Below are 13,314 nucleotides of genomic sequence, written 5' to 3'. Positions count from 1 at the left end.
GGTAAGATGAGGACTCGAACCCGCGACCCTCAGATTGCAAGTCCAGCGCCTTAACCACCTGGCCATGCTGGCCCGAGTTATATTGGGTCAATAATCTAATGTTAACGACAAAGAGTTAGGAAGCATTCATTAGTCTACATAATAACTCTGTTTTTGTTATGCCATATTCTGAAAATAACAATAATTTACATGTAAAGATAAATTTCGGAATATATCTATGCAATATTTACATGAATAAAATAAAACACTTTTATCTCTTCAGTTCTGTAACAAAACGTGATCCAAGATAAAGTCCTAAAAGTGTATATTAACCTAAACTATTTCAAGTTTTATTATATAAGAAGGCTATTATTTTACCCCTTACCCAAGGGACATCGTGTCCTACACAAGATATACATTTCAATAAAACAAAGGTTTATTATAAACATTACAGAATAACTTAGAAACACAGTAACGACAAAATAATTTAAGAATATTAACTTATCTTTTCAATCAATGAACACAAACTGATTACTCAGCCTACATGACTACATAGGCCGACATATTATTTTACAATACAAGAAAATCGCCAGACAGGGATAAAACAATTTGGTTTGGTATGTATGGAATTTTGCACAAAGTTACACGAGGATTATGTGCGCTAGTCGTCCATAATTTAGCAGTAAAAGACTAAAAAGAAGGCATCTAGACATCACCACCCACCGCCTATTCTTGGACTACTCTTTTACCAGCGAATAGTGGGATTGACCGACACAATATAATGTCCCCGCGGCTGAAAGGGCGAGCATATTTGGTGGGACGGGGATTCGAACCCGCAGATTGCGAATCGAGTGACCTAACTACCTGGCCATGCCAGACCCGCTAAAACGGAAAGTTGTTAATTGACAATTAAGCCGCCATTTTGGCATTTGTCACATTTGGGCAGCACTTTGAACAGACCTATTGTTTGTTTGTTGTTAAGCGCAAAGCTACACAATGGACTATCTATACCGAGTTCACCACAAGTATAGAAACCCGGTTTTTAGCATTATAATTCTTCAAACTTACCGCTGAGCCACTGGCGGGGGGTTCTATTGATTGTTTCCCACCGATTAGTAATACTTTTAGGGTGTTTACCGTACCTGTACTTATCCCTGTTATTGTGGGGCGACGTTGGTAATTTTTGGTTTGAAACGTTTAACTTGTTATTTTCTACACTTTTGCAATTGGCAATTTTGGTGTAACGATGCATAATATCAATTTAAAATGTCATGACCCTGAAGTTGACGTTTGATTATCTCAATGATACTATTACATGGAAGGCTCACAACACTTCACTCCATGCCACTAACGATTAGTATCATTAGTGTCCTTCATACATCTCCATTTTTAAGTTATTTGTCTGTCAGTGGTCACTTAAATCGCCCAGTATATGTGCGAATGTAAAACACTCTGACAAATAACCAATAATGTGACACCGTGAGTGTGAATTGTGTGAATAGGTGTTTAAACTTAGTGCCTATTAATATTTTTCACTCTTGAACGGGTCATATAAAATCTCTTGTCTACTACATGATGATTTTACACGTCTAAGAAGAACGACTGACAGAGAGATACTCAATACATTTCAGTTAACACTAACACCATAAAAACAAAACTGGAGTGAATTTGTTTTATTATAACTGTTCAGCAGCCCGTGAAACAAAATATCCAGTGTAACTTTTACACATTTAGTGTTTATCACACTACACCTTGTATAATGTGTCATCCAGTTATTACTGCCAAATAAAAACATAAAGCAGGAAGGCATTGTTTCTTTTATTGAATGTTACAGGTATATCTCCCAGTTGTTTACGAACTTACGACGCTAAAATCCGGGGGTTCGATTTCCTCATGATGGACATAATAGAAATAGCGAATTATGTAGCTTTGTACTAATACAAACCAGTAGCTGTGTGTCTCTAGGATCTAATAATTGAAAATATTTCTGAAGTGTGAGTTTCAATAGAAAACCAGCAACAATAATATCCAATCTGCATTCCCAGCATAATGCTAATTGTATGTTAGTTAAAAACACATAAAGCGCCACAGTAAAAATTTACTTTTGTGTTAAGTAGCACAGAGGTATTATACAAACAATAAGTAAAATTCTGTGTTGATCAATAGGCAACTTCTAAGGATTAACAAATATTAAAAATTAACAATTTGAAATGATAATTCGGATGAAATAGCAGACTTTTCCTCTTGTTGTTGTTCAGGCTCGAAGTAATAAATAAAGACAAATTCAGATTATTCATTTATTTTTCCGGCTTTAATTTTATTATTTCGGGCTTTTCTTATTGGTGCTTTCCCCGATGCCACCTCTGTATCCCGAGCTATGAAGAATTTGTCAGTCTAATGAATGCTTTTGCGGCTGCTTAAGTGGCCGGACGATTCATGACTCTGAAGGAGCGAGCACTATCGGGTTGCAGGTGAGGTGACCGCGAGAAGCCCCGCAGAAACTATATATCCCATCCAGAACGGTAATAACTGTACACAAAAGGGGTGATTTATTTAAAGTCACAAAAAATGGGGAGGACAAGAGTAATGCTTACTGTGCCTGTGGGATTAATCTTACTTAGCATAGTGGATGGCCAACATACCTTGAGGTACATATTCAGATAGCGTTACCTAGAAGATAAAAAAGCACACTAAAATAGTAAAACAAAAAGCGCAAATTGCTTAGATTAAAAAAAGAATGAATAAATTAAATGAAAATTAATTTAAAAAAATTAATAACATTGAATTATATTTTTTTGTGATCAAACTTAACTAATGTTTACGATATGTTTCCCTTTGGATCTCAAGCCAATTATGACTGAAACATAATGGCTCACGCTGTAAAGAAAATGAGGGTCAGAAAATTAATTTTTCACTAACGATACAAAATATCATTTCAGAAAGGAATTCATTCTTTTTATGTATCTGTGCACACATCTTTGTTTTTCTTGCTGTTAACCTCGACGTCAAAAAGCACCTCCTGGTGGGAAAGTGCCAAACAGTTCCGGGAAATAAACAGCTCTTGCCTTAGCATTGAAAGCTGTATTAGACTAGGTATAGGCTGTACAAAATATGTAGCCCCCCCCCCCCAGTGGCACAGAGGTATGTCTGCGGACTTACAACGCTAAAAACCTGGTTTCGATACCCGTGGTGGGCAGAGCACAGATAGCCCATTGTGTAGCCTAGTGCTATCTATTGTATATATAATACAAAATGGCTGTATTGTTTCAGAAAGTGGTTTGAACATAACTAGATATTTGTGAGCAGGTTTCACCAAATTGTTCTTGTAAAAAATGTTAATAAGAGGGAAAGCAAGACTGTTTTATTTGACGGTATATTGCAGAACCCCTAGAAAGCAGGATAACCTGCTGCATTAAGCAGCTATAGAATGGGTGAGGGGGGACTTTTGCATGTTAAGTTGATATATCTCTCATTATCTCGGTTGTTTAAACACGATTTTCATGATAAGTGAAACAAATCCCCCAAAAAGAAATAATGTGGATTTATCAAAATGTTTGACCGAATTACCAACTTCTCTTTAGGAATACCACGATCTCGTTTAATATGCCAAAAATTAATATAACTTGGGTGATAAAGTACTGCACTGAGTGCATGCTGTATAGCATCATGCATCAATTAAGGCAGATGTGATTAAGTTAATTACAATCTTTTAGAACAACAACAACGAAATTCTGAGTGATTATTTCCTTTTAAATTTAAACTCTGCAGGGTCACTATTTATAACTGAGTATCATTTGAAATATGCTTCACCAAGGTACTTTGGTGTTTGAATTATTTATAAAACAACATAAATGTGAAAAAAAGATAAACTGGGAAGACATACGGTATTGCTAAAATGTGGAAAAATATATCAATAAATGCGAATTTAAATAAATTATTTTCGAGCTCAATCACCACTCATATTTCTTCCTGACAGAGAGGGAAAGAGAAGATTAAAATGTCAATTCACTAGGTTGTTAAATCCAATAACAATAAGATAATGTCATTAATCAAATAGATTGATTAGGTATCATCAAGTAAGACATAACAAAGTAAAGGGGCTGACAGATAAGCAAGTGAAACTAATAGCATTATGTTATGGGCTTCGTAGTTACTTCAAGTAAGGAGTAGACCATTGTTTTTCGTAGTTAGTTCAATTGTGACAAAAAGGAGTAGCCCATTGATTATTCAGTTAGTTCAGTTGTAACAGAAGGAGTAGCTTATTCTTTGTTGCAGTTAGTTCAGTTGTGACAGGAGTAGCCTATTCTTTATTGCAGTTAGTTTATTTGTGACAGAAGGAGTAGCCCATTGATTCTTCAGTTAGATCAGTTGTGACAGAAGGAGTAGCCTATTCTTTATTGCAGTTAGTTTAGTTGTAACAGAAGGAGTAGCCTATTGTTTTTTTGTAGTTAGTTCAATTGTGACAGAGGGAGTAGCCCATTGTTTCTTCAGTTGTAACAGGATTAGCCTATTGTTTCTTGCAGTTGGTTCAGATGTGACAGAAGGAGTAGCCTATTATTTTTCGCATTAGTTGCTTCACTTGTTATTACTACTTGAGAGTGAACAATATTCTTAGCAGTACTTGAGAGGAAACAATAGCTTATCACTACTTGGGAACAACAAGGAGATAGACTATTCGAAGCTGAAATAAAAATTAAATTTTACAGGAAAACAGTTTTACATTCTTATTTTATATAAATATATATTTTTTTTATCCGAGGATACAGTAATACGTGAAAATACAAACCTTATCCGTATTTACATGCTCTAAACATATTTTTACCTGCATTATAAGTCAAACATTCATATTTTTTTTTCTGAACTTGGGCCTTTGTGGCACGTGCCATAGAATGTATAGCTATTCATTTTAATTACATGCACGCCCTCTAGGAAAACTGAACACTGATCAAATCATTTAGTTTGAGATTAGGCTTTCAAAAAAAAAAAAAAATCACCGCCTTTCTAGGCGCCAAAAACATAAATCTGTTTTCAGTAACACTAGATCCACCCAAAATATCAGAAATTCTGCCACAAGGTACGCTTGACCTTCACTGGTCGGGTTCCAACGTACACACATACTGTTAGACACTATTAGTAGAAACAAGGACATCGGTAATTACTACTTAGCATGTTGTAGTACTGAAATGGACGAGCTCCACTCCCAGCTAACGCGAATTGTTTGAATGATAACAAATACGCACCTGCACACGCTCATGTCAACTGGATTCGAATGATATATTAAACAAAATTCACGGTTATTGCTAAAATAAAACGAGCACAGCCAAACAGCGTACTTTGAAGTATGTAAGATAACACGCCCGAGTTCATATTACCATGAAGACTACAGTTCTTTACTCACTCTTTAACCATGTGTTCAGAAAGATGGTTTAAAACAGCTGGCGAGTTGTAAAAATACACTTTATAGACTGAATTAATGAGATCACTGCGGTGATATGTAAATATAAATTAACAAAATAAAAAAAACTTTGCTTGTACTTTTTTATAACAACAGATATACAGATTGTATAAGTATAAGATTGTATAAGAAAATAGATTAAATTGATAGACATAAGGATAGCTGTTAATATGAAGACACACTTTGCTCTCTCAACATTATCTGTTGAATCTGTTAACAACATACTCAGCGTGTTTTTGCAAGATATAAATATAGATGCGCGTTAAATAGGTGGATTAGCAGTGTCGTAATACTCGTTATATTGGGTTTGAGACCGTACATCGGTATTGGGAAGTTTACAATATGAGACTGAAAAGCATATGCTTTTTGGAACAAGCTTACAGTTTGAGTAGAATTCATTCATAAGCTCATGGAATGTGTATACAAAATGCAATATTGCTGTTACAAATGCTTTGATGTCTAATTACAGCCGCGGCTACTGCGGATGCCCTCTTTTTAGCCACGACATAGCAGCTCATAGAATGGCTCTGAATTTTTCAAGTACAAACGTTTAGCTCCATCATCTCTTGATCGATTTGAGATCTAATTACAGTTGTGGACTCAGGAGGTCAAACCTTTTCGATTGATGTATTTGACCACGCCCAAAGTCTCGTAGATTAATTTACTCTAATCCTGCCTAAAAGAATTTGTGGGTAGGCTGGTAGAGATCCTGATGAGTAATAAAATCGAATTGGGTATACGCGCACCCCACGTTTGGTATTGCTGGTGCACAAAAATATCCTAATAAAAAAAAGGGGGGGGAGGTTCTTATAGATTAATTTACGCTAATCCTGCCTAAAAGAATTTCAAGTGTCACGGCTATTGAGGATTCCCTCTTGTTTTCAGCCGCGGCATAGCAGATCAAAGAATGGCTCCGAGTTTTTTTTTCAAGTACAAACTTTTAGCTCATAGCTCCGTCATCTTTTGACTGATTTGAGATATAATTACAGTTTTGGACTCGGAAAGTCAACCCTTTCCACTGATATATTTGACCACGCCCAAGAATTCATATATTCATTTGCTGTACTCCTGCCTAAAATAATTTCAAGTGCCGTGGCTATTGAGGATTCCCTCTTGTTTTTTCTTCGCACCGAAAGTATGGAAAACTTATTTGATAGAAAAACATATATATAACTTTCATGTATTTTTCAAATTCAGTACACTGATAGATCTTTACAACCTACAATTAAGTATAAAATTTTGTCTAACTATAAACCACATGTGCAAAGTTATTCAACAAAAACTGCTCAATTTTGACCAAAATATTTCCGCACGCCTACTCAAAACGTCACTTGAACTATCGGTCTAACATTTTAATCCATTTTCACCCAAGAGTAAAATTAACCGTTTTTAGTTTTTGTCATTCAGATTAAAGACGGCTGATTTAGAGCAACAAAACCACGGGGTGAAAGCACGTGCAGATACATAGTATTGGTCAGGCCAAGTAAAACTATATTAGCAGTTTCTAGCTCAAGTTTTCAAAAGAATCATACGGGTGGACGGTTGTTACTCATTATTCAGTATCAACTTTTAAGCACAAGTTTGCTAAATTTTATGAAATTCTCCTAATTAAAGAGCGTTTAGCGTCACTTGATATTAGCTTAAGCAATTAGCATAAATAATGATGCTTGATACGGCTGTACCGAATACATGTTGGTGATGACAAGAAACTGTTCATCTATATTCCATGGCGTTACTACAAATAAAGCTTTGGTTACTTTCGAGTGTCACTTTCTTACTTGCTGGGGTTTGTTGGTGTGTATTGACAAAAAGTCATGGTATCTAATCAAAAACACCTTAAGTGTGAAAAGAAGGCGCCCCCCCAAAAAAAAAGAAGATTGAGCGTGCGACTTAAAGGAAGGAAATCAAAACTGGCGGCCAAACTGGTAGCTACATCTATAGCACTGATAATAATTTTACAGCAAATATTCATCCATTTGTTAAGTATGCTGTGTTTTTTGTTCAACTTGGGTAAAACAAAATACGCGGCCTTGCTAAATAATGAATGAATATTTCCTGTAAAAATCTTATCAATGCTATAAGCATAACTACCAGTTTGGCCGCCAGTTTTGATTTCCTTCCTTTAAGTCGCACACTCAATCCTTTTTGGCCGCACCTTTTTTTCACGCCTAAGGTGTTTTTGATTAGATTAGACGATACCAGAAACTTTTTGAACCTAAACAAATTCTAACTCTTACAAGAAAAACAAAGTTGGGTGCAAAGTATCTGCTACATTTAAAGAAAGACAAGACTGGATATAAATATAAGTTCTTTTTTAACCCACCATATAGTAAACTAAATCAACTTCAGAGTGTGTAAATAATATTTTGACATTTCTTTATTTTGCAAACTCAAACTGTGCTGATGAACCTTGAATAGGTGAATCATCAAATAACGCAATAGTCCTATATGTCACAAAGTGTATTTTCAATTTTATATTTAGTGAAAATCTTTAACATAAATATGAAAGTATTTATAAAGAAATTAGACCAGTTTGTTCTCGATCTAATACAATGTATGATAAGCACGAAGTTCACAAGTGAAATTGCTCTGTAGGACCTATAATTTCAAGTGTTAGCAAATATAATTAAATGTTCTCGGGATTTTTACTATCAATAACACTTTTGACTTCTTTAATTCCTTGAAAATCTAAAGTTGATTGATAATGTTTATACAGCTAGTGTTTTTGTTAAGACTCTCTGTATGAAAAACTCCAGCTGTAGGAAACTTTCGATTTGTTTCAACTTTAGATATAGTAAATGGGTTGCTAAAGCATGATTTTAAGAAATTGGTGTCTTTTGTAGTTAAAATATCACTTTTTCATGTTTAATAGATCCATTAAAAATCAGGTGGATGGAATTAGAATGGGATCAAAGCTTGTATTTGTCATGTTTAATCTCTCATTGAGCGTTCACGAAATACAATATTTGGAAAAATGTTCTGTTGACTGAAAACCATTTTATTATAGACTCTATGGTGATGATACGTATACTATTTGTTAGTCACAAATTAACGAATTACTGAAGTTTCTAACGGTATGTTCCCCAGTGGCTCAGCGGTAAGCTTAAGGCTTACAACACTAAAAACCGGGTTTCGATACCCGTGATGTAGCTTTGTGCTTAAGAACAAACAAACAATCTAACATTAAATATAAATTACCGGTTGAATGTCAACATGTGTATATTAATCGTGAAGAAGCTGCAAAGGTGAAACGTTGGTTAATATATATTTATCTGGAGTGTAAAGGTCGTTTTTTCTAAACTTTTTATTGAATGTGAACAGTTTATAATTTCGAACACTTTAGTAATTAATCAATAAGATGATTTTAAAATTGGTGTATATCACAAATTGGATTTGCGAGTCTGATTTGCTTCCTATAGCATTTAAAATTAACTTAGCAAAAGTTTTGAATCGTATTTTCAGGACTGTGAGTAATTTTTTCTTGTTACATGAATAGGTAAATATTATGACGTTATTCTTGAAATCCAATCATTTAACAGTAATTTCGTTAAAATATTGAACCAAATTTTCAGTCCTAAATTCTTAAAGTTTGGGTATGCCGATGCCTAAGAAACAGACAGTAACAGTGTAGCAACGATCACAATACGTAAAAAAACAAAAAAACGTTAATTTAAATCCTCAGCAGAATCTATCCATAGACTCAAATCATGTGATTTTAAATCCTTATTGTGAGCTTATTATTATTTATTTGTTTTAAGGATAACCAATCACTGGTCATCTAAGATTTACTTGTTCTACTGTTTAGATGAATACGTTGGATCCACCTGTATGTGGTTATTTGTTCCAATAAAATAACATACTATTGGCACATCTAAAAACTCGTCGAATATTGCGTGGCACATCTTCATAAGGTTCACAACTGACACATTTGTGGTACGTAGTCGAGCAGAGATTGAACAGCTATCAAGAATCCGATAGTCTGGTAATTGTCAAACTGACCCAAAACCAACAAAATCGAGCGATAAAATTTCTATCAAAACTTTAAATCTGTTCCAATTTCCAGAACTCAAATTTGTTTACATATATATATATATACTGAAAAATTCACATGTTTAGATTATGAAAAGTGTCAGATTTCACATTTGCTAAAATTGACGATGAATTTATTACATACAATGTGATAACACACCATCTGTGATGTCTACGTAGCGTGGTCTCCATTAGTTATGATTACTTTGAAATACTAATATATGAAAGAGTAAGTTAATACAATAATGCTTGACTTAGTTATGCTTCATATAAAGTCCGTCAGCTAAGGAATATTAATGGTTGGTCGTGAATTTTGTGAAATGGTAAAAGCTTTTTTATGGATCTGGAAACAGGTAGATAAGCACATATGACCTATGCTTGGATTCATGTTTGCTTTAATGCCGTGCAGTGGCTTACCCAGCGCCCTTTAGGGCATTTGTAGATCCATCTGGAGGAGTTACTTCGAAAAGTTAGATGATTGCCTTTCAGCATTCATCAAGTAACCAACTATTTGGAGCAACATTGAAACTAATTGCGCCATACACCTTTCGAAACCTAGTTGAGGATATACCTCGCAGAATGGTGCAGCAACTATGTTAAGATAAAAATTACTAAAATCAACACCCAACTCTACATTTTCGAATCCTCTTTGGTGGCCCGACATGGCCAGGTGGTTAGAGAGCTCGACTCGTAATTTGAGGGTCGCGGGTTCGAATTCCCGTCCCATCAAACATGCTCGCCCTTTCAGCCGTGGAAGCGTTATAATGTGACGATTCGTTGGTAAAAGAGTTGGCGGTGGGTGGTAATGACTATCTGCCTTCCCTCTAGTCCTACACTGCTAAATTAGGGACGGCTAGCACAGATAGCCCTCGTGTAGCTTTGCGCGAAATTCAAAACAAACAAACCTCTTTGGTAGGCAAGTCATATTTGGTAAAAAAGATGAACGAATGGCCAAACAATATATAAGTAGATAAATAGATGAGCAGTAGTAAAATGATAAGTATTTGTTTGATTATTTTTATCGCCAAAATTAACTCTGCTCTACACGTAATGCATAATAATTTAAGTGCGATAAAAAAAGCAAAATACATCATAAGAATTCGCATAAAATACATCATTGCGTAATAAAAAAAAAACAGCAATAAAAAATCAACCCATGGACTGAATATAAAAGAACAACATAAGTTAAAGCCCTAGGACAGAACATAAAAAATAGCGTCATTTTAAACCGGAGGACTTAAGAGAAAAAAGTAATATAACTTTAAACTTGAGGAACCAACAGGAAAATATGATATCATCAGAAACTGAAGAAAAATGACATGCCGTTAAAACTGGGGACTAAAAAAAAATCTAAACCTAAGACTGGAGGGAAGATATATCTTATAAGTGAACATTAAAGATAATTTCTTACAAATGTAACTTAACTGATAGATGTGCAGGTAATTCTCGTATTTACCAAAGTTCCTGTTCTTGTAAGTAATTCTCACCAAATTGTTTACGTATATTACCTTTCGTGGTTACCTTCAAATAAGTTTTCAGTTTTTATGTCAAAAATAAAAGCTCTTGATTAAAGATCTGTAAACTATGTAAAAGTGAAATGTATAATTTCCTTTTCGTTTTCCTCATTAATAACTACCTGATCGGAATCTGATTACAGAAACCAGTTAATAACGTACACAACAACATTATTTATAATCTAATATTTTCAAACTTTTCGATTAGATTAGTTATAGCTTAAAAATAAAACTAGTTTATTATTCAATTATTTTCTTTTAATTGTCTTTACAAATAATCATTGATAATACAACATATTCTACAGATGAGGACTTACATTTAGGAGAGCGAATTAAACAGTGACCTCGTAGGTTTATTTTGAGCCCGAAATATGGGTCTTAAAGGATGAATCCATACTGCTTTCATCTACAACTCTGATATTCATAAGGATATCAGATCACAGAATTAGAGAACCCAATTTCTGAACGAAGACTTGGGTTCATTTTATTTTGACTTTCGGTAGCTCGTCTTGCCTCCCCAGTGGCACAGCGTCGGGTCTGAAGACTTATAACATTAAAATTCAGGTTTCGATACTCGTGGTGGGCACATCACAGATAGCCCTTCGTGTATACCTTTGTGCTTAACAACAAATAAACAGTTAAGTAGTTCGTCATTATTACTCGAATTTATTTTCTGAATTCGGTGTAATTTATGATGCGGCTTCTGTAGCGAGCTGATAGAAGGAATTTTAAAGTCTAATTTGAAAGGATTATTCAGCCAACTTTTTGAGTTCCATTCTGGTTATATAGCAAAACAATAGTTTCGGAAATAACAACAGCTACGGTAACAGATCTGGAAATAACACTCTTGAGGTTTAGCAACGTAAATCATAGAAAACGTTATAAAATAATAGATTTATTTCACTCACTTGTGCCACCCAGTGGCTCAGCGGGAAGGTTTATAACGCTTAAAACCGGATTTCGATACTCGTGATGGGCACAGTAAAGATAACTTATTCTGTAGCTTTGTGCTTAACAATAAACAAACCCCAGATCGAAAGCTTATAACTGTACAAGCTTGGATTCTGCGTGTCCTTTGATGAAGTACATAAATAATCATTGTCTGTAGTAATAAATGAGAACTCAGCTCAAGCTCATTGTACATTTTTTCCTCGTCAGTTTTCCCAACGGGTAGAGTATAATGTTTATTATAACATTTCAACAGTTGCTGGCCATAACACTTCTTTTTATAGACCGGACACGATCACGTGTACATGAGGTGCTTCAAGTGGGAGTTCAATACTTGAGCAAAGGATTTAGCATTTTTACAAATCATATTACATCTTTAGAGCTGATTGACAAAGCACAGATACCAATTAGCTTCTTCCAACCACATGGTGCATCTGATACGAGTAAAATAAAGATCGCCAAACTGTCATACATGTTTCCTCAGGCAAATTTTGTTGACTTGATGTGGAACCCAAAATAAACTGGTGAAAAACTATGCCCTACGTGGTCAGGGTATATGTAGTATGTTATGACAGGATGTCAAGGGTATATGCAGCATGTTATGATAGGATGTCACCTACGAACGTCAAACGTTTTTCCTTCCTATGATTGATTTACATCTCAGTCGTATTATAACACTCTGCATTTTATATGTAATGAAGCTAAATATACACCTGAACCAAAGCAATAAAAGTAGTAAATGTCAAGGCTGATGAATCCCTAGATCTTACTGTTTAGCTTGTTATTATTCATTTATATCATTTATATTCAGGCATTGAGAAAATCTTACATGTTTTATACACTGGCAGTATTGTGTGTCATATGTAAACAGTAAAAGCCTACTTTCAGTGGCGTAGCAAGGGTTCTCAGCACCTGGGGGCAAAGACACTTTTGGGGCCCCCTCCTCTGAAATATTTTGATTATTTGTTTCGTGACTCATTACCCACGTAATGACAATAGCATAAAGAATTAAGTACCGCCTTACACAAGCCTAAAATAAAGTCACAATATAACATCTCACGATATCACAACTGTAAACCTGGAACTAATGAAGTATAGCCTACTAGGTGTACTTACATAATTTGTAAACCATTTTGATATTTATGGCATCCAGTATTGATCAAAGTCACATAGCTAGAGTAATCTTTCAAGCATGCAGAATAAATTTATGTTATATACCAAGTTTTGAAACTTATGTTTTATATGAGAAGCCAGTCACTTGTGGTGTACATGAATTATAAAACACATTGATAAAATACTACTTAAGTTTACAAATAACAAACTTTATTAGTTTACAAAAATGTACACATACTTAACTAGATCTTCTACAGGTAGCATTCTGGTATTCAT

The 13,314-nt window shown here is 34.6% G+C and overlaps 1 protein-coding gene across 2 annotated transcripts in view; it reads right to left on the bottom strand.

Moving 5' to 3' along the window:
* The window catches only part of LOC106459301 (BMP-binding endothelial regulator protein-like), a 128,381-nt gene that overhangs the window by 60,009 nt on the left and 55,058 nt on the right, over nt 1–13,314 (bottom strand). The gene's annotated exons all lie outside the window — the stretch shown is intronic.

This window comes from Limulus polyphemus, unplaced genomic scaffold (genome assembly GCF_000517525.1).
Source record: "Limulus polyphemus unplaced genomic scaffold, Limulus_polyphemus-2.1.2 Scaffold589, whole genome shotgun sequence".
In the NCBI taxonomy this organism is placed as follows: Eukaryota; Metazoa; Arthropoda; class Merostomata; order Xiphosura; family Limulidae; genus Limulus; species Limulus polyphemus.
Note: the sequence above shows the minus strand (reverse complement) of the source record. Positions and strands in the feature narration are given on the sequence as shown.